Here is a 22,591-nt window from a genome sequence, read left to right as displayed (position 1 = left end):
TGCAGAATATGTTGGGCCAGACTCCCCCTGGATTTTGGGTCACTGACCTGCTGTACTTTTCTACCTTGACTGGTCATTTGAGAGAGCCTGAGGGTCCACTTTGCGAGCCTTCTGCCGAATGCCATGACACAGGCGCCAACCTCAGCCCTAGGGCCGCTGGAAGAATGCTTCCTTTTCCAGGTGCCGGGGTGGAGGCAGCAGCCTCTCTGTGCAAGTGAAAGTCCAACAATTCAGCTTTGGAATTATCCGAGGGTGACCAGATTCTCAGATTCCAAGGTATGAGGATAATTAGGACTCTTGTTAATCATTCTGGATCCCCTTCCCCACCCCCACCCCCCAGTGACGCGATTCACACAGATTAATTACTGCCTGCTATAAATAAACGCAGAGAAAAGCAATCTGCATCGCTGAGGCAGAGGGTAACTGTCATTTAATATATCACAGCTTTCCACACACCTGTTCTCCCTCCGCTGTTGCCATGGAAACCACACTCTATAAGAGAAGCTCTGCATAATTAGCGTGGATAGAGGTCTATATCAATCAGAATAATTTGAAAGAATACTAAAAACCCAAAGGAGCAGCCAAAACTACTTGTCTCCATAGGAAGGAATCCGATCTCCACTGTGTGGTAAATGAGGAGGCAGTTACAGGAGAAAATCAGCAAAATTAGCAATTCTAGGTCAGCTGGAAAACAAGGTGCCAACCTTTTCCTCCAGGAGAGAGGAAGAAAACTTTGTCATCGAGTCTGACTCTGTTAAGTGCTCTTTCGAGCCACACAAAGGAGATACAGAGCCAAACAAAGGCGTGAGTGTATGTTGAGGTGATGGAGCTCCAGAAGAGTGGGAGGGCTCCGCACACGTGGGACGCCCCCACTGCAGTGGTGGGCAGGGAGGCTGGGGCGTGGGACTCCAGCTGTGGGAGGGGCTGGGGGCTGAGGGGGAGCTCCCGCAGGAGCAGTAAGCGGCTCTCAGTCAAAGTGTGGGATTTTATGAGTGGCTGGAATCACCACATTGCTTCTTGGTGGTGGAAAGAATTTCAGACAGAATCTACTTCCAGCGTGCTAGTTTTGCAGGGAGGAATGGGAATCTCGCAGAGAGGCAACTTGCCTGAAGTTCCAAAACAGCTGTTGGCCAAGCTCTCTGGTTCTCAGTAAAGCTCTTTGCCAGGGCCATTGATTGGACCACCACTGGGTTGGTGGTCCTGGTCAGAAATTCTTTAAAAAAAAAAATTATTTTTACTTATTTATCTGGCCATGCTGGGTTTTTGTTTTGGCATGTGGGGTCTAGTTTCCTGATCAGGGCTGGGTCTCCGGCCCCCTGCATTGAGAGCTCTGAATCTTAGCCACTGGACCACCAGGGAAGCCCCTGGTGAGAAATTCTTTGGTCCTTTATTACCAAGGGGATGAAATTGAGTACCTGGCACCAGAAAGCATTTGGACTTTGGCATTTACAATCTTTGACAATTTCCCTTTGGGTGTGGATATGCAGATTCATTCATTCATCCATGCAGTATGTATACATTAAGTAAAACGGGATTATATCAAGTTCTTTTGAGAGACAAACAAACTTCCTGCAAACGGGAAATTTCCAGAGCTCTTACTGGATCCATGTTTCTTTTTTTTTTTCTATTATTAGTTTTTATTGGAGTGTAGTTGCTTTATAATGTGGAAGTTTCTGCTATACGTCATAGTGAATCAGTTACATGTGTACATATATCCCCTCTTTTTTAGATTTTCTTTCCATTTAGATCACTATAGAGCCCCGAGTAGAGTTCCCTGTGCTGGGTCCGTATTTATATTAATTGATATTCATTCATTCACTCAGCATTTATGTGTTGAGTGTCTACTGTGAACCTACTCTATTCCAAGTGCTGGGAAATAGTCACTGGTAAAGCATGAAGATCTCTGTCTTCACAGAACTTGCATTCTAGTGCATTCTAGTCACGGACCCTAGGTATGGGAACAAATAAGTACGATAATTTTATTTTTTTGTAATTAAAACAATTTTTATTGATGTATAGTTGATTTACAATGTTCTGTTAATTTCTGCTGTATCGGGATGCATGAGACAAGTGCTCCGGCCTGGTGCACTGGGAAGACCCAGAGGAATCGGGTGGAGAGGGAGGTGGGAGCGGGGATCGGGATGGGGAATACGTGTAAATCCATGGCTGATTCATATCAATGTATGATAAAACCCACTGGGAAAAAAAAAAATAAAGTGGAATTTATGAGCCAAAAAAAAAAAAATTTCTGCTGTATAGGAAAGTGATTCAGTTAAAATTAAATATATATATTTTAATATTCTTTTCCATTATGGTTTATCACCAGATATTGAATATAATTCCTTGTGCTATACAGTAGGACCTTGTTTTTTTTTTCCCTGTGCTGTGGGGCTTGAAGGATCTCATTCCGTTCCCAGGCAGGGGTTGAAACTGGGCTTAAGCATGAAAGCGCCGAGTCCTAACAACTAGAGCGCAAGGGAACTCCCTGGGACCTGGTTACTTATCAAGTCTCAAACTATGTAATAGTTTGCATTTGCTAATCCCAAACTTCCCGTCCATCCATCCTCCAATTCCTTCCCTCTTGGCAATCACAAGTCTATTTTGTATGTCCCTGATTCTGTTTCTGTTTCATAGATAGGTTCATTTGTGTCATATTTTAGATTCCATATGTAAGTGGTATCAAATAGTATTTGTCTTTCTCTTTCTGACTTCTTTCGCTTAGTACGATCATTTCTAGGTCCATGCATGTTGCTGCAAATGGCATCATTTCATTATTTTTAATGGCTAGATTACTCCACTCTTACCAGAAAGGTGGGGAGAAAGGATCTGAACAAGTATCTGGTTCTGATTAATGTAAATGACTTCAAAGTCGTTCCCCAGACTTCCACTCCTCTACAGTTTAGCTGACTCTTGATTTTTGGCACACTGGGCCTTGTTTTGGAGGCCAGCCTGCAGATACTATTGTCCCTTCTACTTCCTCTGGTCTACGTTCTTCCTCTTAGAATTCATTCTCTGAATATTTATTGTGTTCAGGAGCCACTCACTTCTCTAAGCAGACTTCATCCTTTCCAAGTTTGGTGGTGGTTTAGTCACTAAGTCGTGTCCGACTCCTGTGACCCCAGGGACTGTAGCCTGCCAGGCTCCTCTGTCCATGGGGATTCTCCAGGGAAGAATACTGGAGTGGGTTGCCATTTCCTTCCTTCTCCAGGGGATCTCTCCGACCCAGGAATTGAACACAGGTCTCCTGCATTGCAGGCAGATTCTTTACCGACTGAGCTACAAGGGAAGCCCCTTTCCAAGTTAAAGATGTGTATATTGTCTTTTTCTTTGTGTGAGGGGGTGCTTCCCAGGGGGCTCAGCAGCAAAAAATCTGCCTGCAATGCAGGAGACATGGGAATGGCAACCTACTCCAGTATTCTTACTCAGAAAATCCCATGGACCAGAGGAGCCTGGTGGGTTACAGTCCATGGGGTTGCAAAAGGGGCAGACGCGACTGAGTGATTAAACAACAATAACTTTTTCTTTCACAGTAGAGTATTTATCAAAAATGATAAATGAAACAGGGGAAAAATTTCCTCTGAAAGTTGTCCTGGGCCTGCTAATCTTAGTGTTTACGCCTTGTTTGTTTGGAAAATGATTATCCCTTGAAAACTAGAATGGATAATGGAAAAACTGGAAACAGCCTTGAAACTGGAATGGGTGTTTTAGGATGGATGCCAACTTCAATGGTATTTGTCAAGTAACAAAGTATATCTTGAAACTAGGCATTCATTCCTAGTTTATTCCAGAATCTTATCAATGGTTATTTAGGCCAAGGCTTAGCACAAAAGATTGATTTTCTGTTTATTCCTTTGGCTTTTATATTGATTGTACATTTGTCCTGTTGTACCAAATATGGTTACTTATACATATGTACATGAATAAAATATGTTTAATAAGCATGCATAAAATATATGAGCTTGAAGACTGTTCCCTGGTGGGACATTAGTGTCTTGGTTGAAATATCTGAGTGACTTCCAGAAGAAATCATTAGTTCCACTCTAGTGTACTGTGTTCCTGTGTAGGAGTTCATACTCTATACAACAATGATTCTTAATTTTTTGTCGTTGTTTTACAAGTCCCCTGAGAATTCTAGTGACTCTTATGTATAGGACAGAATATGCGCTTAGTTGCTCAGTCATGTCCGACTCTTTGCAACCCCTTGGACTGTAGCCTGCCAGGCTCCTCCATCCATAGGGTTTTCCAAGCAAGAATACTGAAGTGGGTTGTCATTTCCTTCTCCAGGACAGGACAGAATGGATTAAAACAAAAACAAAATCAGCTATTGGGTTGGTTCCTAGAGGGGCAGACAAGTCTTTTGATTCAATTGCATTATTTATGGTGGAGGACCTTTACAATGAAGAAATACAGTTCTAGGGGTAGATTGCAAAAAGGCTCCCTATTACCCACCTCTCTCTGTGTCTTCGCCCCTTGTAAAGTGACTTTGCATCTCCTCTCGTTGAGAGATGAAGTCCTTTTCCCCATCTCTAAATTTGGTCTGGCCTCATGACTCACTTTGCCTGTACAATTTGGTAGAAATAATGATGGCCAATTTTGAACCATTAGGTCTCAAGAGTTCTTGCACTGTCAGCTGTTCCTCTTTGGATTCTATCTTCCACCCATGTGGTCAAGCCCAGACTTTGCTGGAGGATGCAAAAGAACATGGACTAGAACCAAGTCAGTCTGAACATTTCAGATGAGGCCACCAAAGATCAACAAAACTTTCCCCAGTGGCCAACTACAGCTACATAAGTGAGCATAGCCAAGTTCAGATAAGCCTGAGTCAGATCTGCAGAACCATTAACCTGTATACTCATGACCAATAGTAAATATGCATTGTTTTAAACAACTAAGTTTTGGGATATTTTGTTGTGCAGTGATAGCTAGCTGATGCAGATAGAACCACAAGAAAGTGAGCTTTTTGAGGGAAAGACTCATGTCTGATTCTCTAGTTATTATGTGCTTCTTGCATTTTATTATTAAATGTTCATTAAATTTGTGAATACAATGTGATTAATTGGGTTTCCTGGATTGGAGTTCTTTCCAGTGGCACAGATAGAGAGATGGTCATTTCCCTCATAAACCATGTGATTTCTATAGGACGGGAATGGATTCTGTAGCAGAGATGCTAGTTTTTTCATAACATCTGCTCCTCCTTGCTTAGTACTAGGCCCTTAGTTTTCAGTTGGACATATGACTTCCTTAAATAAAGATTACATTTTCTGGCCTCTATCACAGATATCTGTATGACTAAATTCTGGCCAATGGGATGTAAGTGAAAGAGAAGGGGTATGCTTTGTATTTCCTCCCCTCATTCCTATCGGATGGGATGCAGATGTGTTAGCTGGCATAGGGCAACCATATTGGAAATTGAGGTAGAAATATATGCTTAGGGTACAACAGCGGCAAATTTAATGATATTGAATCTGTGGTCACTGTTCTTTATTACTGACTCCCTCTTCCTTGTAGGAGAGAGAACTCTTCATTCCTACTCAGTTTTCTATGTCTGAATCAGGTGCATGTATATCCACTGACTTATTTCACATTTCCAGATAAGAAAGAATAGGGGTGACAGCAGACTAGGATGGACTATTTCAATTCTCATTTCATTTCACATAGACTACTTGCTGTTTGCCTAGTTCTATTGTCCAAGATACTAAGTTGAAAAAACAATGAGTCATGTTCTCTCTGGATATTAGAGATAAGATGTGTGCATGTGGCCCAGGTAATTGCCCAGGTAGTTAACAATGCAAGAGGTATAAGCCAAGTGGCAAAATGAATTCTCTTGGGCACTCCACATTCCCTGGGTCCAAGGGCAGGTTGATCAGGGAGGTGCAGAGTGGATGGCAGCTCATGAATGGGTAGACAGGTGTCTTGGATCTTGGGCTCCACTCTAGCTTTTACCTTCTCCCCAACATAACTTTGTCTTTGTGGGAGAGGGCATCCTGCCAAAGAACGAGGGACTTCTGCATGGCTGGTGGCGGGATGGTACAGAAGGGACCTGATGAACAGTAGTGAGGGCCAACGTGGGCAGGGGAGGTAGGATGGGCCCATAGAGGGGAATCACTTCAGCACTAAGCTGAGGACTTTGAACCTGAACCTGTGGGTCTGGCCTTAGGGGTTTTAGAGGACAGCTGCAATCTAAGAACCTTATATTTTAGTGAGACTAGTTGTGTGACTCTGTGAAGGAACTAGAATCGAGTGGGGCCGAAGGAGGAGGACAGAGACCTAGGTACTGCAGGTAGGGGTGATGAGGGCCCAGGCAACATGGCATTCTTATGAGATGGAGAGATGAAGAGGGATAGATTTTGCAAAGAAAGCTGCAAAACGGACCTGGTGTCTGGACATCAGGGCTTAAAAAGATGTAAGAGCTCAACTTGCCTTCTTTCTTTTGGTTTGTTCTAATTTTGTTTTTGTTTTACTTTACTTTTGGCGTATACTTAATTTACAGTGTTGTGTTAGCTTCTGCTGTAAAGCAAAGTGAGTCAGTTACACATGGACATATGTCCACTTTTTTTAAGATTCTTTTCCCGTGTAGGCCATTACAGAGTATTAAGTACAGTTTGCTGTGCTATACAGTAGGTCCTTATAAAATAGATGCCTAATAAGGACCAACTTGCCTTCTTTTCGTGCATGGAAATGGGAAGATTGGCATTGCCAATGAGAGAAATGGGCCAGAGAGGTGGGCTCCAGTCTGACGAGGATTGGGACCGATGTCTTTAGTTCAGACACTCTTGTCTGTGCATTGCGACCTGATCCCCATCCTCAGGGCATCTGTTCAGTGGGCGGTTGGCCGTGGAGGGTGGGGATGAAGCTGAGAATGGAAGTGGAGAGAGCTCCCTGACTGGTCAGCAGAGGCAAGTGGACTGGCGCCTGGATCGTCTCTCCCTAGAATTAGACGGCCAAGTGATGGAATGCAATCAACAAGGGTAAAGACATGTTTATCTGCAAATCTTTTTGTTCATTGCTGGTTATGTGGTACCGGGTGTGGAATAGCTGGCAGGCACTATTCATCTCTATCCTTACCCTACAGGGCAGCGTACCAGCAAAGAAAGACAGATGAAGAGAGAAAAAGCTTCAAAGTGGAGCATGCTTGGGCCAGGATGGGGTTGAACGGTTGGGAGGACCAGTTCTATGAACTCGGGCAGGCACCGGAACATCTCTGAGGTTCTGTTTGCTCGGCATAAAATAAATAAGAGTAGTGATAAATAAGGGGTTCCCTGGTAACTCAGATGGTAAAGAATCTGCCTGCAGTGCAGGAGATCTGGGTTCTATCCCTCAGCTGGGACAATCCCCTGGAGAAGGGAATGGCTACTCACTCCAGTATTCTTGCCTGGAAAATCCCATGAACAGAGGAACCTGGCAGGCTACAGTCCGTGGTTGCAAGGAGTCAGATACAACTGAGTGACTAACACTTCCACTTCCAGTGGTAAATAATAGTAAAATCATAAAAAATAAAAGTGATATGATAGTAATTTCTATGCTCTGTATCTATCATGGCATACATTACTCACAGCTTAATGTCTTAAAAGGCTGATGCTCATTTGTTGTATTTGTGAATCTGCAGTTTGGGCTGGGTCAGTGGGGCACAGCGTGTCTCTGCTCCAGAAGATCCGAGTCCTGTGTGGGGTTGGCTGGAGAGGCTGGGTGGGTTGGGCACCCCTCTGCATGGGGTCTGAGGGCCTGCTGTGTGCTTGATCCATCATGGCCCCTCAGAGGTCCAAGAGTGAGAGTTCCAGGAGGCAGAAAGCAGGGGCTGCCGGTCTCTTAAGGTCAAGGGCTGAGAGCCGGCATAGCTGTACTCCCGCTGGACTCAATCTGCCAAAGTAGCTCTCGATTCAGGGGAAGGAGACACACCCTCACCTCTCAATGGAGTGTCCCTCTTTTGTAGTTTGTTTTTTTTTTTAATTTTTGGCTGCCCCAGGTCTTCATTGTTGCAGGTGGGTCTTGTGCAAGTGGAGTTTGCTCTCTAGTTATGGTGCTTCGGCTTCTCTTGTTGTGGAACTTGGGCTTCTCTTGTGGAGCGCAGGCTCAGTAGTTGTGCACGGGCTTAGTTCCCGGACCAGGGATCGAACTCGTGTCCCCTGCATTGGCAGGCAGATTCTTAACCACTGGACCACCAGGAGTGTCCTGAAGTCCTCTTTAATTGTTGAAGAGTAAATAATATAATGAACACGGAAGGCTTAACATCCCATGGAGAACATAAGAGCTCAGTAAACAGTGGCTATTGTCATGACTCGAGGTCGTGTTGGGATTATCAGAGAGTTTCATGGTTGAGTAGCAGTGCTGGATTCAGTGACCAGGAGGCCACTGAAGGAGCAAGACGGCCTTGCTTTCTTGGATGTGGCGGGAGTGGAGGGTGGCCACCGTGCGGGTGGTTAGGAGTGAGTTGGTGGCAACTCCAGAAAGGCAGCATGTGGGTTGACAAGTTGAATTGCGGAAGGACAGAAAGAAACTGGAGCGTTGCTGTGGATGAGCAGGGGCAGGGTGGCAAGGCGTCCGGAGGATGCCTCCCCACGGCTCAGGGACAGGGTGGCAGAGAGTGGGAGGCAGGCATGTGGGCAGGATGAGAAGAAGGAGAGGGAAGAGGAAGAGGGGAGAGGCAGAGGGACTGAGAAAAAGTGTGAATATCTGTGTGTTTTAAAGGCCAAGTTTATTCTAGGCAAGCTATTTATTTAAGATTTGCATGCAAATGAAAACAGCCAGGATATAAGCTCCTGAGAGGAGGGAGTCTGAGCGGAAGAAGGCTTTACAATTCTCATTTCAGGCTTGTAGATAGGTGGCTGTCTGGGCCAGACTAAAAGCAAAGCTTCAGCTGGGAGGGCATCTGTTAGGGGAGACGGAGAAGTATTAAGCTTTTTGTTATTGGAAGCAGGCGGTGTGGGTTCGATCCCCGGTTGGGGAACTAAGATCCTGCATGCCACTTGGCAAGTCCAAAAAATTAAAATAACATAGTCACTAGTTGGGAACGTTAATTTTATACCTAAAAGTGGAGGGTGACATATAATCTTCCACTCTTAAGAGTTAATATGAAACGAAGGCCATATCAAGGGTAATTTTGGATACCCTAAGAGTTAAAATGTGTACGATTTTTCTTCTACTTAATTGAATGAAAAGAAAAAAATTTTAAAGTTAGTGTTAAGAAGTCAAGCCAAGTTCTGCTTTTCCACATGACCCTTAGTGCTTCTTTTAAAACAGAAACTGTGAATGTTTTAAAGAATGAAGTGTTGGTATCCTTGCTTTGTGTGCGCCTTAAGGCTGGACGTGGCTAGCCTGGAGGGCAGCCTGGTGTGGTGGGCAAGGCCCCGTGTCCTGAATGCTGGCCCTGGTGGGCGACATTGGTCCTGAAATTTCTCCATCACAGACTCAGCTTTTCGGATAAGGGTTCCTCCCAACACCCAGCCACCTTGGACAGACCTGGGTCTTGCCTAGCTGCCTGCTGTCCTGTTTGAGTATCCCTGAGGATTTATCCCTGGGAAATTCCCCTTGTCTCTGACACAGGCTTTTTCACGGTGGAGAACTTTTTGATTAGTTTGTTCCTTACTGTATCCCCAGAGGCTGGCCAGGTGCTGGCACCGGATCGTTTGTTGCATGAATGTAGGATGAAGGGGGAGGGACTTCCCTGTGGTACAGTGGTTAGGACTGTACGCTTCCAATGCAGGGGGCGCAGGTTTGATCCCTGGTTGGGGGACTGAGACCCCACATGCCACATGGTGAGGCCCCCAAAATTAAAATAACATAAAATAAAAAGTTCAACACTGAAAAAAAATAAAGAGGAGAGGAGTTTCTTGAAAAAACAACAACAAAAAAAAAACAATGAAGGGGCATCAGAAGGGGGCTAGGCGTGGAAGGGGAGCTCTGGGAGCAAATACTGGGCATTTCACAGGTTTGTGGCAGCTTCTGTAGGGGGTGTCTGTCTCAGGCTTCCCAGGTGGCCTAGGGTAAAGAACCCACCTGCCAATGCAGGAGACGTAAGAGACTCGGGTTCGATCCCTGGGTTGGGAAGATTCCCTGGAGAAGGGAATGGCAACCCACTTCAGTATTCTTGCCTGGAGAATCCCATGGACAGAGGAGCCTGGCGGGCTACAGTCCACGGGATTGCAGAGAGTCAGACATGACCGAAAGACTGAGGATGCACTTTAGAGGTCAGAGTGAAGCAGTTCAGATAAATGGATGGCCAAATCCTTGAAAAAGTGATTTCAGTGTCCTTGGGAGGAAACATGGAAGAAAGAAAGGGTTAGTTCCAGGGATCCTGGGTAGTTTTTTTTTTTTTTCTTCCCCTTACAACAACTGAGAAGTTTATATTTCTATTTGAAATGCAGAGTGAAACTGTGTATGGCCCTTTAAAAAAGTAGAACGTATTTACTTATGCACAGACCATATGGGACTTTGGAGTGGGTGTTGATGGGACCAAAATAAACTCCCTGGATTCACAGCCAGGAGCAGTAAGGCTGGAGCAAAGTTTCTCTTTCACCTTAGAAAACTTGAATTTATTTTAAACAATCTAAAATAGAGTGGGCTTTCCCATTATGAAATCAGTGCAGGCCTATTATAAAAATTTGAAAGAAACACAAGAAAAGACAGTCTTGTGTGAACTTTGGTGGAGGGCAGGCAGGTTGCTGGATGGTGGCTGCGGGGATGATACTTGAGACCACAGGAGATCAGAACTTTGGGGACATTGTGAGGGCAAGCTTGAGAGGTGGGCTGTGGTAGGACCAGCTCTGTCTTCTGGGGTCTGTAGGTCCTCTGTTGGGCTTGGGAAGGGTCTGGACTCTCACCTTTTCCCTATAACTCTGAGTCACAGTACTTGAATTTCTGCAATCCCCCAATTCACAGAGCAGACTGGTATTCTGCAAAAAGCATCTATATTCTGCAACAGCAGCAGGGGGTGCAGGGACCACAGGGACAACAGGGAAGCTATAACCGACCCTGAAGGCCAAGAGGACTTGTTATTTCATGCAGCAGCTCCACAGGGGCCCTTCTCCATAGCGGTACAGTGGTGCGTGAATAGGCGTGTGATGGCTGCTTCCATGGACATTACAGTTTAGTTTCTGTTGGCTGAGTTTACGCTGTAGTCCCACCATCTAGTCCTATCCAGCTCCATCTTTTAGAAAGGGATCCTCATCACCTTCATGGACCCATTCCAGAATCTTTGGAGTTGTTCTTGAAATAGTCACTCAGTCATGGCCGACTCTTTGCAACACCCATGGACTGTAGCCCACACGGCTCCTCTGGCCATGGAATTCTCCAGGCAAGAATAATGGAGAGGGTTGCCATTCCCTTCTCCAGGGAATCTTCTCGACCCAAGCATTGAACCTGCGTCTCCTGCACCGCAGGTGAATTCTTTACCCTCTGAGCCATTAGTCATCCTGTATTTACTTTGCCCCAGAGGCAGATGTGAAGGAAGCAGCACAGAGTCTTGGTGGAGATGGGTAATGAATGCAGACCCAGAGGTCCTTTCTTTGCTCATGATGAGCAGGGTGGGGAAGCCGGGTGCAGCAGCAAGAAGAGTGAGACCCAGCCTAGTTAGTGTCCCAGTCCTGCCCACCACGGGACCCTTTGTGTGTCCTCAGTGATTCTGCGTCCACAAGCCTCTCAGACAATTGGTGTTCTCATTTTGTCTCCTCTTTTTCTCTCAGAAATCTTGAATGCGAAGGGGATGGTGACAGTTTAAACTGGCATCCTACTCAGGGCATTTTCATAACAAGAAAGATCCAAAAACCAAGGCTGGCTTCTCAGTGGTTAGGAGCGGATTTTGGAGACAATAGTTTGATTGAAGCAGAATCCTTCCCAGGTGGCTCAGTGGTGAAGCATCTTCCCGCCAGTGCAGGAAATGCAAGAACATGGGTTCAATCCCGGGGTTGGGAAGATCCTCAGGAGGAAGAAGTGGCAACCCACTCCAGTATTATTGCCTGGAAAATTCCATATCCAGAGGAGACTGGTGGGCTACAGTCCACGAGTTGGAAAGAGTCAGATGAGACTGAGCATGCAAGCGTGCACAGGAGAACTCTGGATGTGAAAGGTGGAGGCCTGAGGGATAAATTTTGTTCACAATGAGCTCATTGTCTCAAAAATTCAGCCCTAAGGAAGCATTTCAAGCACCTCCTGAGTTCCCCATTCCCTTTACAGCACTGTAATGATAGCCGTGACTAACACGGCTCCTCAGCTAGGATTCCCTTTAACAGCTCTCAAACTTTCTGTTGCATCATGCACACAAATCCTCTAAAAATATTTTAGAGGCACTGCCATTTTGGCATCTAAGTCCTACCACTCATTGTCTCATACCTAGAAGTAATGGAAAACTGTTTTGTGCGTTTATGTTCTATAGAGTTTGGAGAAATACAGCTATTGGATTTTTCATATACAGCACCACGGGCAGCGCTTGGATCACCACCAAGGAAGGGCTATTTGCCGTGTGAATCAGAAGTCCTGGTTGTTCGGAAGTCCTAGAATAGCTCCAGATTCACATATTCCATCCTGACCGTCAAAAGCACAGGTTCTGAAGTTTGGTTTTGAAAATATATCCTCATAGCTGGGAGGCAGTTCGTGTTTTGTAGGGACAAGGACTTCATCCCTGTTTCAGGCTCCCCAGGGGGAATTAGAGACACTGCCACTTCCATTCCAGAAATTGCTGTGAGATTTCATGCAGGGGAAGTGGGACTTGCCCTTTTCATTTATTATTTTTTCTTCTATAGTGACTGCATTTTTTTTTTTCCCCTCTGAAGACAGAGGCTTTCGTGAGATTGAAATGCAGCAGTGGTTCAATTCAGACGACAGCTTAGGAAATAAATGGAGACTCCGGGACCAGTTAAGCTCATCCTGGGGTTGTTTCTTTGGGAAGGAAGATCTTTCCCTTGGTCAGGAGGTCAGCTCTCACTTGAGTGTGGGTCCTCTCACTGAGGTGGGTGGGCCTTGCGAGGCACTGCAGCTGACCCTAATCTATCAGTGGGTCATTCCCGAATTCCTCCTTATATCCCATTCTGGATGCCATTTTGGAAAGTACGTGAATCCATCAGGACTCCTGGTTTTGGTTTTTTTCCTTGAAAATTTATTATATAAATATTCTTGCAATAAAAGTTTAAGAAAGATAATGTGAAATTAAAAATATATAATTATTGTTTCTAAACATTGTCATTATTTTTAGATATATCCCTCTAGTGATTTTTAAAAATGATTTTTTGGTGACTTTTGTGAATAAGTATTACTATTATTTTTTTTTAAGTCTTTTTCTTTTTTACCACATTGAGAGGTGTACAGGATCTTAGTTCTTGACCAGAGACTAAACCCGGGCCTTGTGCATTGGGAGGGTGGAATCTTAACCACTGGACCATGAGGGAAGTCCTCCTTCTAATCATTGTTATGTGCATGGATTTTGTTAACTTTTAAAACAATTTTGTCTCTATAGTAAATGCAATTTTCATTGTAAGTTTTGTTTTGTTTTTTTACTAAACAGTATAGCATACTTGGTAACTAATAGTTGTTATTGACTGTTCTTGCTTACTAATACTTTATTTACTTAAGTGTTCCTCAATTGAAGGTTATTCAAGTTGTTTCCAAATTATCATTATTATAACCCATAATGAATGTCTTTGTGTACATTATTTTGTGACATTTAGGATGATTTCTTAAAAGATACATTCCTAGAGGTAAAAATTCAATAATCTATGGGTTATAGGTGCTTTACTGATGTTTAACATCAATAACATTAAAGTTCTGAATCAATAACATTAAATAACATTAGGAGGATTTCTTAAAGGATACATCGATAACCTTAAAGTTCTTAATCAATAGCACTAAATAAATAACATTAAAGTCCATGTTTAACAATTTGTAATTCTGGCTTACAAAGCTTTTTTGAGACCAAGAATCACTGTGACATAGAACTCCATGACCGAATATATGAATGACCTGCTTGCCCATTCATTCTCACGCTGGGAAAATTGGGAGAAGGGAGAGCCCTTTCTTAGCCAGATGCACTTCTTCTTGGAACCTCCAAGCTCACCCACATGTCTCCTGATGTCAGTGCCCAGGGCTCTGCCCAGACAGATGGCATTTGCTCTCCAGTCATTTGGCAGAAAATGTAACTGGAAACTCGGCTGCCCAAATCTTGTCAAAGGCCTGGTGTTTTAGGATTGCTCAAAGGATATTATCATGGACTCGATGCTTGTGTCCCTCCAAAATTCATATGTCGAAGCTCTAGCTGCCGGTGTGATGGTATGTGGAGTTGAGGCCTTTGGGAGGTAGTTATGTGTGTGCCAGGTCATGGGAGTGGAGCCCTCATGACGGGTTTGGTGCCCTTGTGGGGAGAGAAGGCAGCCTGTTTTCTCTTCCTATGTCCCAGGAAAGGGACCCTCATCAAGAACCACATCTCAGACTTTTCAGCCTTCAGAACAGTGAGAATAAAGGTTTGCTGTGTAAGCACCCAGCGTATGGGATTCTGTCAGAGCAGCCAGAGCTAAGACAAGTGTACAAGTCTTCCACTCCTTTAGAATTTCTCCATTTTATTCTTGGATGCAGTGGGACCACCACAGCTTAGACCAACTTGTTCTGGGTCTCTCTATTTATTTTTTTATTGAAAAAATTTTGTTGAAGAAGAGTTGATTTACAATGTTGTACCAACTTGTCTGTACAGCAAAGTGATACACATATATGCATTCTTTCTTTTATATTCTTTTCTGTTCTGGTTTATCATAGGATAATCATTGAATGGATGATCATTGAATCCAGTTCCTGTGCTCTGCGGCGGGACCCTATTGTTTATGTTCTGGTTCCTCTAAAATGACTCTGAGTTGTGTTTGGCGTGTTGCTCTTAGCCCCCTGGGGAGAGGAGGCTCTAGCTTTCCTGCGCTTCCTCAGGCCACAGCCTCTGAAGCAGCTTAGCCACTTCTCAGCCACCCTCTTGTTTTCGTTGATGATACGCAATACGGTGTTGCTTACCAGCCGGAGTTCTTCCCAAAGTCAGATCATCTTTAGCAGTGGTATAAAACCTCATATCTTTTTGTCCTTTTTATACAGTTCATGTGGATCTCATGGCAAGTATACTGGGGTGGTTTGCCATTCCCTCTTCCAGCAGACCACGTTTTGTCAGAACTCTCTGCTAAGACCCATGTGTCTTGGGTGGCCCTACATGGCTCATAGCTTCTTTGAGTTATGCAAGCCCCTTCACCACGATAAGGCAGTGATCCATGAAGGGGGACATGGACATGAATTTGGGCAAACTTGGGAGATGGTGAGGGACAGACAGGCCTGGCATGCTGCAGTCCATGGAGTTGCAGAGTCGAACATGACTGGGCAACGGAACAACATAAAACCTCAGCAGACTCAGTTATCCACCAGGTCCTTCATACACAATAAGGTGTCCCGAAGACTTGTTGCTTTTTCATTTTATGTATACCAATGGAGAATTTAATAGCAGGACATCTAGAGAAGGAGCTATTTCTGTCTCAATGCAGGATGTACATTTTGTGTTTGGTCTAGTATTGTCTGTGTGAATTGCCTGCATGGGAATGGGGAACTCTAAAGGCCTTTATCTGGCCTCTTCTTACAGTGACTTTTGCAAACTCACCTTATTCCTGCCTTTATGTTGTCTTTATTTTGTCTCAAATTGTTGATTATTTAGTTTGATTTGCTGAATAATAAGCACTCTTGTAAGCCGCCTCCAGTAATTTGGGAAACTAGATGGGATCCAAGCATGTGCCATAGAAAGTGTGATTTATTGGGTCAAAAGATGTGACTGCTTTTGAGGCTATTCTTACATGCTGCCAATTAGCTTTCCTTTTCCTGATGACTTCCCAGGGCTGTCATCTGTTTTTTTCTTGGACTTTAGGCTGGGGCCAATGTAGGCAGCCATTAGTGAACTGGTACTAATGGGTCTTAAAAAACTCTTAGCCATGGAATAAGTGAATCCATCTTGATTGGAAGATGCCATGAATGTCAGGTCAGTTTTTTTTTTTTTTTTTAAATCCATCTCTGTCTCCCCTCTGCAGGGAAAGAGGGCTCCCTGGGAAGCTTGTCCTGCTGCTGACTGATGCCGGGGGCTTTCTAGCGAGTGCTCTTGGAATCCACACCTGTGGAAGGGCAGGAGCAGGACTGGCTGGAGGGGGAAGCTGAGCTGTGATGAAGTATCAGTGATCCCCAGGATGGTGCCTTAGGTAGCTCTGAAGCTGGGATCGCCCCTCAGAGTTGTCCCAAGATTGGATGAGAAGGTTCAGAAGGATCGGCCAGTGGAGTCAGCTGCTCTCAAAAGTATACGTGACCGTGGGCAAGGCAGTCGCCATAGGGGCCTGAGAGCTGAGCGTGGCCTGCCGGGAGCTCTCCTCCACGCAGTTGGGGGAATGCGTACATTAGTCCTACAGGGAGACAGTGTGTCCCAACTGAAGCCTTCAGAGATCAACTGATTTGGGGACATTGCTAGGCCCTTGGGGGATTTTTTTTTTGCAAGAGTATTTCACCTGCATTTGTGAACATTTTCCCTTCCATCGGTGCTTGCTGCCACTGCCACCTGCGATTTAGGAAATCTGCCTCATGCTTAGCCTTCTGATTTTATAATTACCTTTCCAGAATAATAACCCCATCCAGGTGTTTTGTAACACAAAACAGCAAGGGAAATTAATTTCAATTAGAAGGGGAAAAATACAAATTGAAGTGGAGTTGTGGAAAGAAGCAAACAAAAAAAGCCCAACATGCATTTCTTTGAGTGTGCTTCATTTACGTAATTAAATGCCCGCAATGCGACTGAACCGTTGGCAGTGATGCCCTTTAAAGATCGACGTTTAAAAAATACATGACCCCGTGGAATTTGGAGCTGCGCTGGCTGCCCAGCACACATCTGGAGATAAAAGGGGTGGGGAGGGAGGAAGGCTGAGTGAGAGCCTCAGAGACACAAACAAGCATCCTTCTTTTGTGTTTTCACACTTGGATTTTTTTTCTTAGCATTAGAAGATGAGCCTTGTAAAAACGAATCCAAGTTAGTTTCCAGCATTTTGAAGGGATGTTGAGGGAACTGTTGACTTATGGGCTTTATTGAAGGAGACAGTTTTTAAGTTCTTATCTTCTCTCTCCCTTGGATGAGGAAATCCTGGATCTTGTTTGCTCTGGCTGGCCTGGCTAAATTTCAGAGGAGATGGTGTATCACTGGGCAGAGAGAGCCCTCCTCTCGAGGAGCTGGCAAAGCTGGCAGGAAGCAAGAGAGAGACAAACTCATAAAGGAAAAGATGGACCCATTTCTCAACCAAGACCCAGGTCACTAAGAAGCAGCTGGTCCTCTCTCGGGCTTCTGGAAGGGGCAGTGGGTGGCATGCCCAAAGCTTTGACCCCTGCTTAACGTTCCAGATGAACTGACCTGTTTGTAGATTGAGTGCTCAGGAAGGCTTGGCATGACCAAGGCCTGTTTTATTTATTTTTTAAAATTTTATTGCAATACAGTTAATTTGCAAGTTAATTTCTGGCACATAACAAAGTGATTAATTATACACATATATATACGCATTCTTTTTCATTATGGTTTATTACAGGATATTGAATATAGTTCCCTGTTCTATATAGTAGAACCTTGTTGTTTATCCATTCTATTAATATATGTATTAGTTTACCTCTGCCAGTCCTAAACTTCGACTCCATCCCTCCCCCCCAACCCCCTTCGGCAACCACAAATCTGTCCTCTATGTCCATCGAGTCTGTTTCTTAGATATGTTCACTTGTGTCTTATTTTAGATTCCTCATAGAAGCGATAGGAGATGTCCTCTTAAATGGTTAAGTCTCCAGGAGGCTGCCACACCGTCTCGAAAACAATTACACAGCCTTCTTCCCTGGAGACTTTTTCTGACTTTCCAGTTCTGGTCTTAGACAGGAAACTGAAAACTGTCAAATTTATTCTTCTCGATCTGCCCCAAATGTTCCGTTCTAACATTAGCTCACACGTAATGAGGGGAGTGCTGACATAGGGAAAGCATTAAGGGTACGAGGAACTGGGCTTCTCTCCCCATGGTTAATACTGGGGACAGCTGGGGAGTGGTCTGGCCTGGAAGGACACCCATGTGTAAGTCATGCAGAAGATGAGCCCCCTTAGCTTAGTTTTGTGGGTTGACTTGGGCTTCCTCATGTTTTTGCAAAGGACAGGAGGCCCACTTTTCACTCTGTATAGGTTCCGATATTTATTTATTTAAAAAAATTAAAAAAGAATTTTTTTTGACCTTGCCGCATGGTATGTGGGATCTTAGTTCCCCAACCAGGGATTGACCTGTGCCCTCCAACATTGGAAGCATGGAGTCTTTACCACTGGACCACCAGGGAAGTTATAAGGTTCCTACATTTTTTAATGCTGGTCATTATTCTATGAGTTTAAGATTATAGACTGACCATTTGGGACCTTTTTGCACACCTGTGCCCCAATCTGTGTAACAGGGCATTGATTAACTTCAGTGCTACTAGAACACATTTACCTTCTCATTCTTTTAAAAACAAGACCTATCACAAACCTGACTTAACACAGATCAAATTAGATGCTATGATGTACTCATAATGGGGACCTGTATTCTTGCCTGGAAAATTCCATGGACAGAGGAGCTTGGCAGGCGACAGTCCATAGGGTCACAAAGAGTTGGACGTGACTTAGTGACCGAGTATGCACGTATAGCAGAGGGGATCCTACTTAATACTATATAATGGCCTACATGGGAAAATGATCTAAAATAGAGTGGATGTATGTGTAACTGTGATTCACTATGCTCTACACCGGAAGCTAACACAACACTGTAAATCTACCATACTCAAATAAAATAAAGAAGAGGTCCCTGCAACTCTGAAAAGATAAAAGAGAGTGAGAGCACATTCCACTTTTCAAATAACCTGTCCGCATGGTCAGGGTCTTTTTCTCAAAGTGTGGATTCTACTCAATCTGTCATTCTCTAGGTAGAGAGGTCATAAGAAACTTCGGGGCTGTATTCACACTATCTGTGATGTCTGTGGCCCCTTCCTGCCCTAATACCCACAGGCACATGGGAAAGACCGAAGTCCATTTTTCTAGTTAATCAGGATATGTATCCATCATTGTCAGCCACGATTTAATCTAATTTAAAGCCGTAGGCTCTTAGGCATTTAGTCCAACTTTTTCTTTTTTTTTTTAAACAAATGAACTGAGTGATTAATTAAACTGTCTTTATCCTGAAATCTGGATCAGCACTTCCTTTCATGCATTACCTTGCATATTCATCTTAGTTCATTTATTCAAAAATATTTTTGAGTGTTTATTCTTTACTGTGCATGTCCTAAACTTCCCATTCTTTTGGGATTTCACACTCACATGGACCCAATAGTCTTAGAACCTCTACAGCTGGGAATTATGAATTCTCCAGGAGCAGGCTTTTTGAATAAACGTGGTTTCCTCACTCAGTTGGGAATTTGCTAACATTTTCCTAGCTGTGGTGGTGCCAAGGGGGAAGCTGCCCACAGGATGTGTTTCTTCACTTTCTGGTTATATTTTTTCATATTGTTTGCATCAGGACCAAAGACTTTTCTCCTATAATGGCCATTTGCTTTGCGATTCCATATATATTCTTCTTAGTAAAAATCTCTGTGAGTGTTGGAAGAGCAAAGTTTCTGAGTTGATCTAATTTTATTTTCTTATTTTTCTTATTTATTTTAGTTATTTGACTGCACTGGGGGTTGGTTGCAGCATGTGGGATCTTCAGTAGCAGCATGTGGGCTCTAGTTCCCCGACCAGGGATCGAACCAGGGCCCCTGCACTGGGGCTGTGGAGTCTTAACCACTGCACCCCCAGGGTAGTCCCTAACTGACTGATTTTATAGATGCACAAACTCCCAGAGAGATTAAGGAACCTGGCAGTGGGTCACACAGTGGTGAGTGGAGATCCTGACCTCCCAGCTTTGGGTTTGAAGTGACGTGTACTCTTCTTCCTCAGGACAAACTTTATAAAACTTTCTAAAAACAACTTATGAGAAGTGTTTTTTTTTTTTTTTTTTTTTGTATTGTATTAGTTACTCTTACTGTATCATCTCTCCCTCCTTTATAGCTTCTTGAATTTTTCTCTCTTTAGTTGCACAATCAGTTCAGTTCAGTTGCTCAGTCATGTCTGACTCTGCGATCCCATGGACTACGACACACCAGCTTCCCTGTCCGTTATCAACTCTTGGAGTTTACTCAAACTCATGTCCATTGAGTCGGTGATGCCATCCAACCATCTCATCCTCTGTCATCTCCTTCTCCTCCCGTCTTCAATCCTTCCCAGCATCAGGGTCATTTCCAGTGAGTCAGTTCTTTGCATCAGGTGCTCGAAGTATTGGAGTTTCAGCTTCAACATCAGTCTTTCCAAAGGATATTCAGGACTGCTTTCCTTTAGGGTGGACTGGTTGGATCTCCTTGCAGTCCAAGGGACTCTCAAGAGTCTTTTCCAACACCACAGTTCAAAAGCATCAATTCTTCAGCGCTCAGCTTTCCTTATAGTCCAACTCTCACATCCGTACATGACTACTGGGAAAACCATAGCTTTGACTAGACAGACATTACTTTGTTGGCAAAGTAATATCTTTGCTTTTTAATATGCTGTCTAGGTTGGTCATAACTTTCCTTCCAAGAAGCAAGCATCTTTTAATTTCATGGCTGCAGTCACCATCTGCAGTGATTTTGGAGCCCAAGAAAATAAAGTCTGTCACTGTTTCTATTGTTTCCCATCTATTTGCCTTGAAGTGATGGGACCAGATGCCATGATCTTTGTTTTCTGAATGTTGAGCTTTAAGCCAACTTTTTCACTCTCCTCTTTCACTTTCATCAGGAGGCTCTTTAGTTCTTCTTTGCTTTCTGCCGTAAGGGGTGTCATCTGCATATCTGAGGTTATTGATATTTCTCCCAGCAACCTTGATTCCAGCTTGTGCTTCATCCAGTCCAGCATTTCTCATGATGTACTCTGCATATAAGTTAAATAAGCCGGGTGACAGTATACAGCCTTGACATACTCCTTTCCCAATTTGGAACCAGTTGCACAATGAAGCTCATTAATTTCTAATCTTCCTTTATTTCTAATATAGACTTTTAAGAATATAAAATCACCATTTTCTTAGTACTTCTATAACTTTGGATATGCAGTATTTTTGTCATCATTTTTTCTAAAGATTTTATTATGTACATTGCAATTTGTCCTTTGACCATTAATATACTTTAAAGTCTGTTTCAGAATTTCCAAATATATGGGTTATTTGGGGTTATCTTTTTGGTATTGATTTGTAATTTAATTGCACTGTAGTTAGAGATCATGGCCTCTGTGCTTTTCATTCTCTGGGATTTATAGAGCGAATGGCTTTGCAACCTTTCATGTGATCTATTTTTATAAATGTTTCATGCTGCCTGAAAAGAATATGTATTCTCTAATTGTTGGGAATGATGCCTTATATAGAGCCAGTAAGTCAAGTATTTTAACTGTGTTCTATATCTTCACTAATTTTTTATTAGCTTAATTAGATACTGAGGCATGCATATTAAATTTTCTGTTATGATTGTGGATTTGCTAATTTTCTTTGCAGTTCTGTAAATGGGTGCTTCATATATTTTGAAGTCATGCTGTTAGCAAAAAATGCAGGATTTAGACCCTGGATCCAGACTGGCTGGGTTTGAATGGTGACTATATTGTTGACGAGCTCTGGATCTTTCCTGTAATTCAGTATTCTCATCTGTATAATGGGCGATGCTTTGGGGATCATTGTGAAGAGTAAATAAATTAATACATATAAAAAGCACTTAAAGGGACTCCCCCCATCCAGTCGCTACAACTCCACACTCCCCATGCAGGGGGTTCAGTTTCAATCCCTGGTCTAGCCACTAGATCCCACATGCAGCAATTAAAGAGATCCTGTATGCCGTAACAAAGATTGCAGATCCTAAGACTTGGCACAGATAAATAAATAAATTAAAATGAAATTAAAGAACACTTAGAATAATGTCTGGCACATTGTAAGTGTGAGTTGTTACTCTTACTTGTGAACTGCCCCTTTTATCCTTATGTAAATGATAACAACTGTGTCTAAATAAGTATGTCTCTATATCTGTATTTTTTTGTTTAGTCTTCCTTTTATGATACTCATGTTGTTATACCAGCATTCTTTTAGTTGAATATGCCCAGCATATCTTTTCCCATTCATAGACTTCTAACATTTATATGTCATTATGTTTCAGATGAATCTTTGGTAAATAGCATATGGCCAAATGGATAAGTATTCAAGCAGTGGATTTCTGTTTAATACATTTAATCTGATTAATTTATAAGATTATGAATCTGTTTGAAGTTATACCAACCATCTTATTTTTTGCTTTATATTTACCACGCTTTTTCTCTGCTGTTTTTCTTCCCTGCTTTCTTTTAGGTTAATAAAATATTCTTTATTGCCCTTTTTAGCTTCAACTGTTTTTGAAATTTATTCATTCTATTTCTATTCTTTTATTGGTTACACTTTAATTTTTAACATGCATAGTTAATTAAAACAATAGCTACAACAATAATCTTATCCTGAATAATTCAAGGACTTTAGAACATTTTAATTCTGAT

The sequence above is a fragment of the Cervus canadensis genome, chromosome 22 (assembly GCF_019320065.1).
Source record: "Cervus canadensis isolate Bull #8, Minnesota chromosome 22, ASM1932006v1, whole genome shotgun sequence".
Taxonomy (NCBI): domain Eukaryota; kingdom Metazoa; phylum Chordata; class Mammalia; order Artiodactyla; family Cervidae; genus Cervus; species Cervus canadensis.
This window is presented reverse-complemented; position numbering follows the sequence as displayed.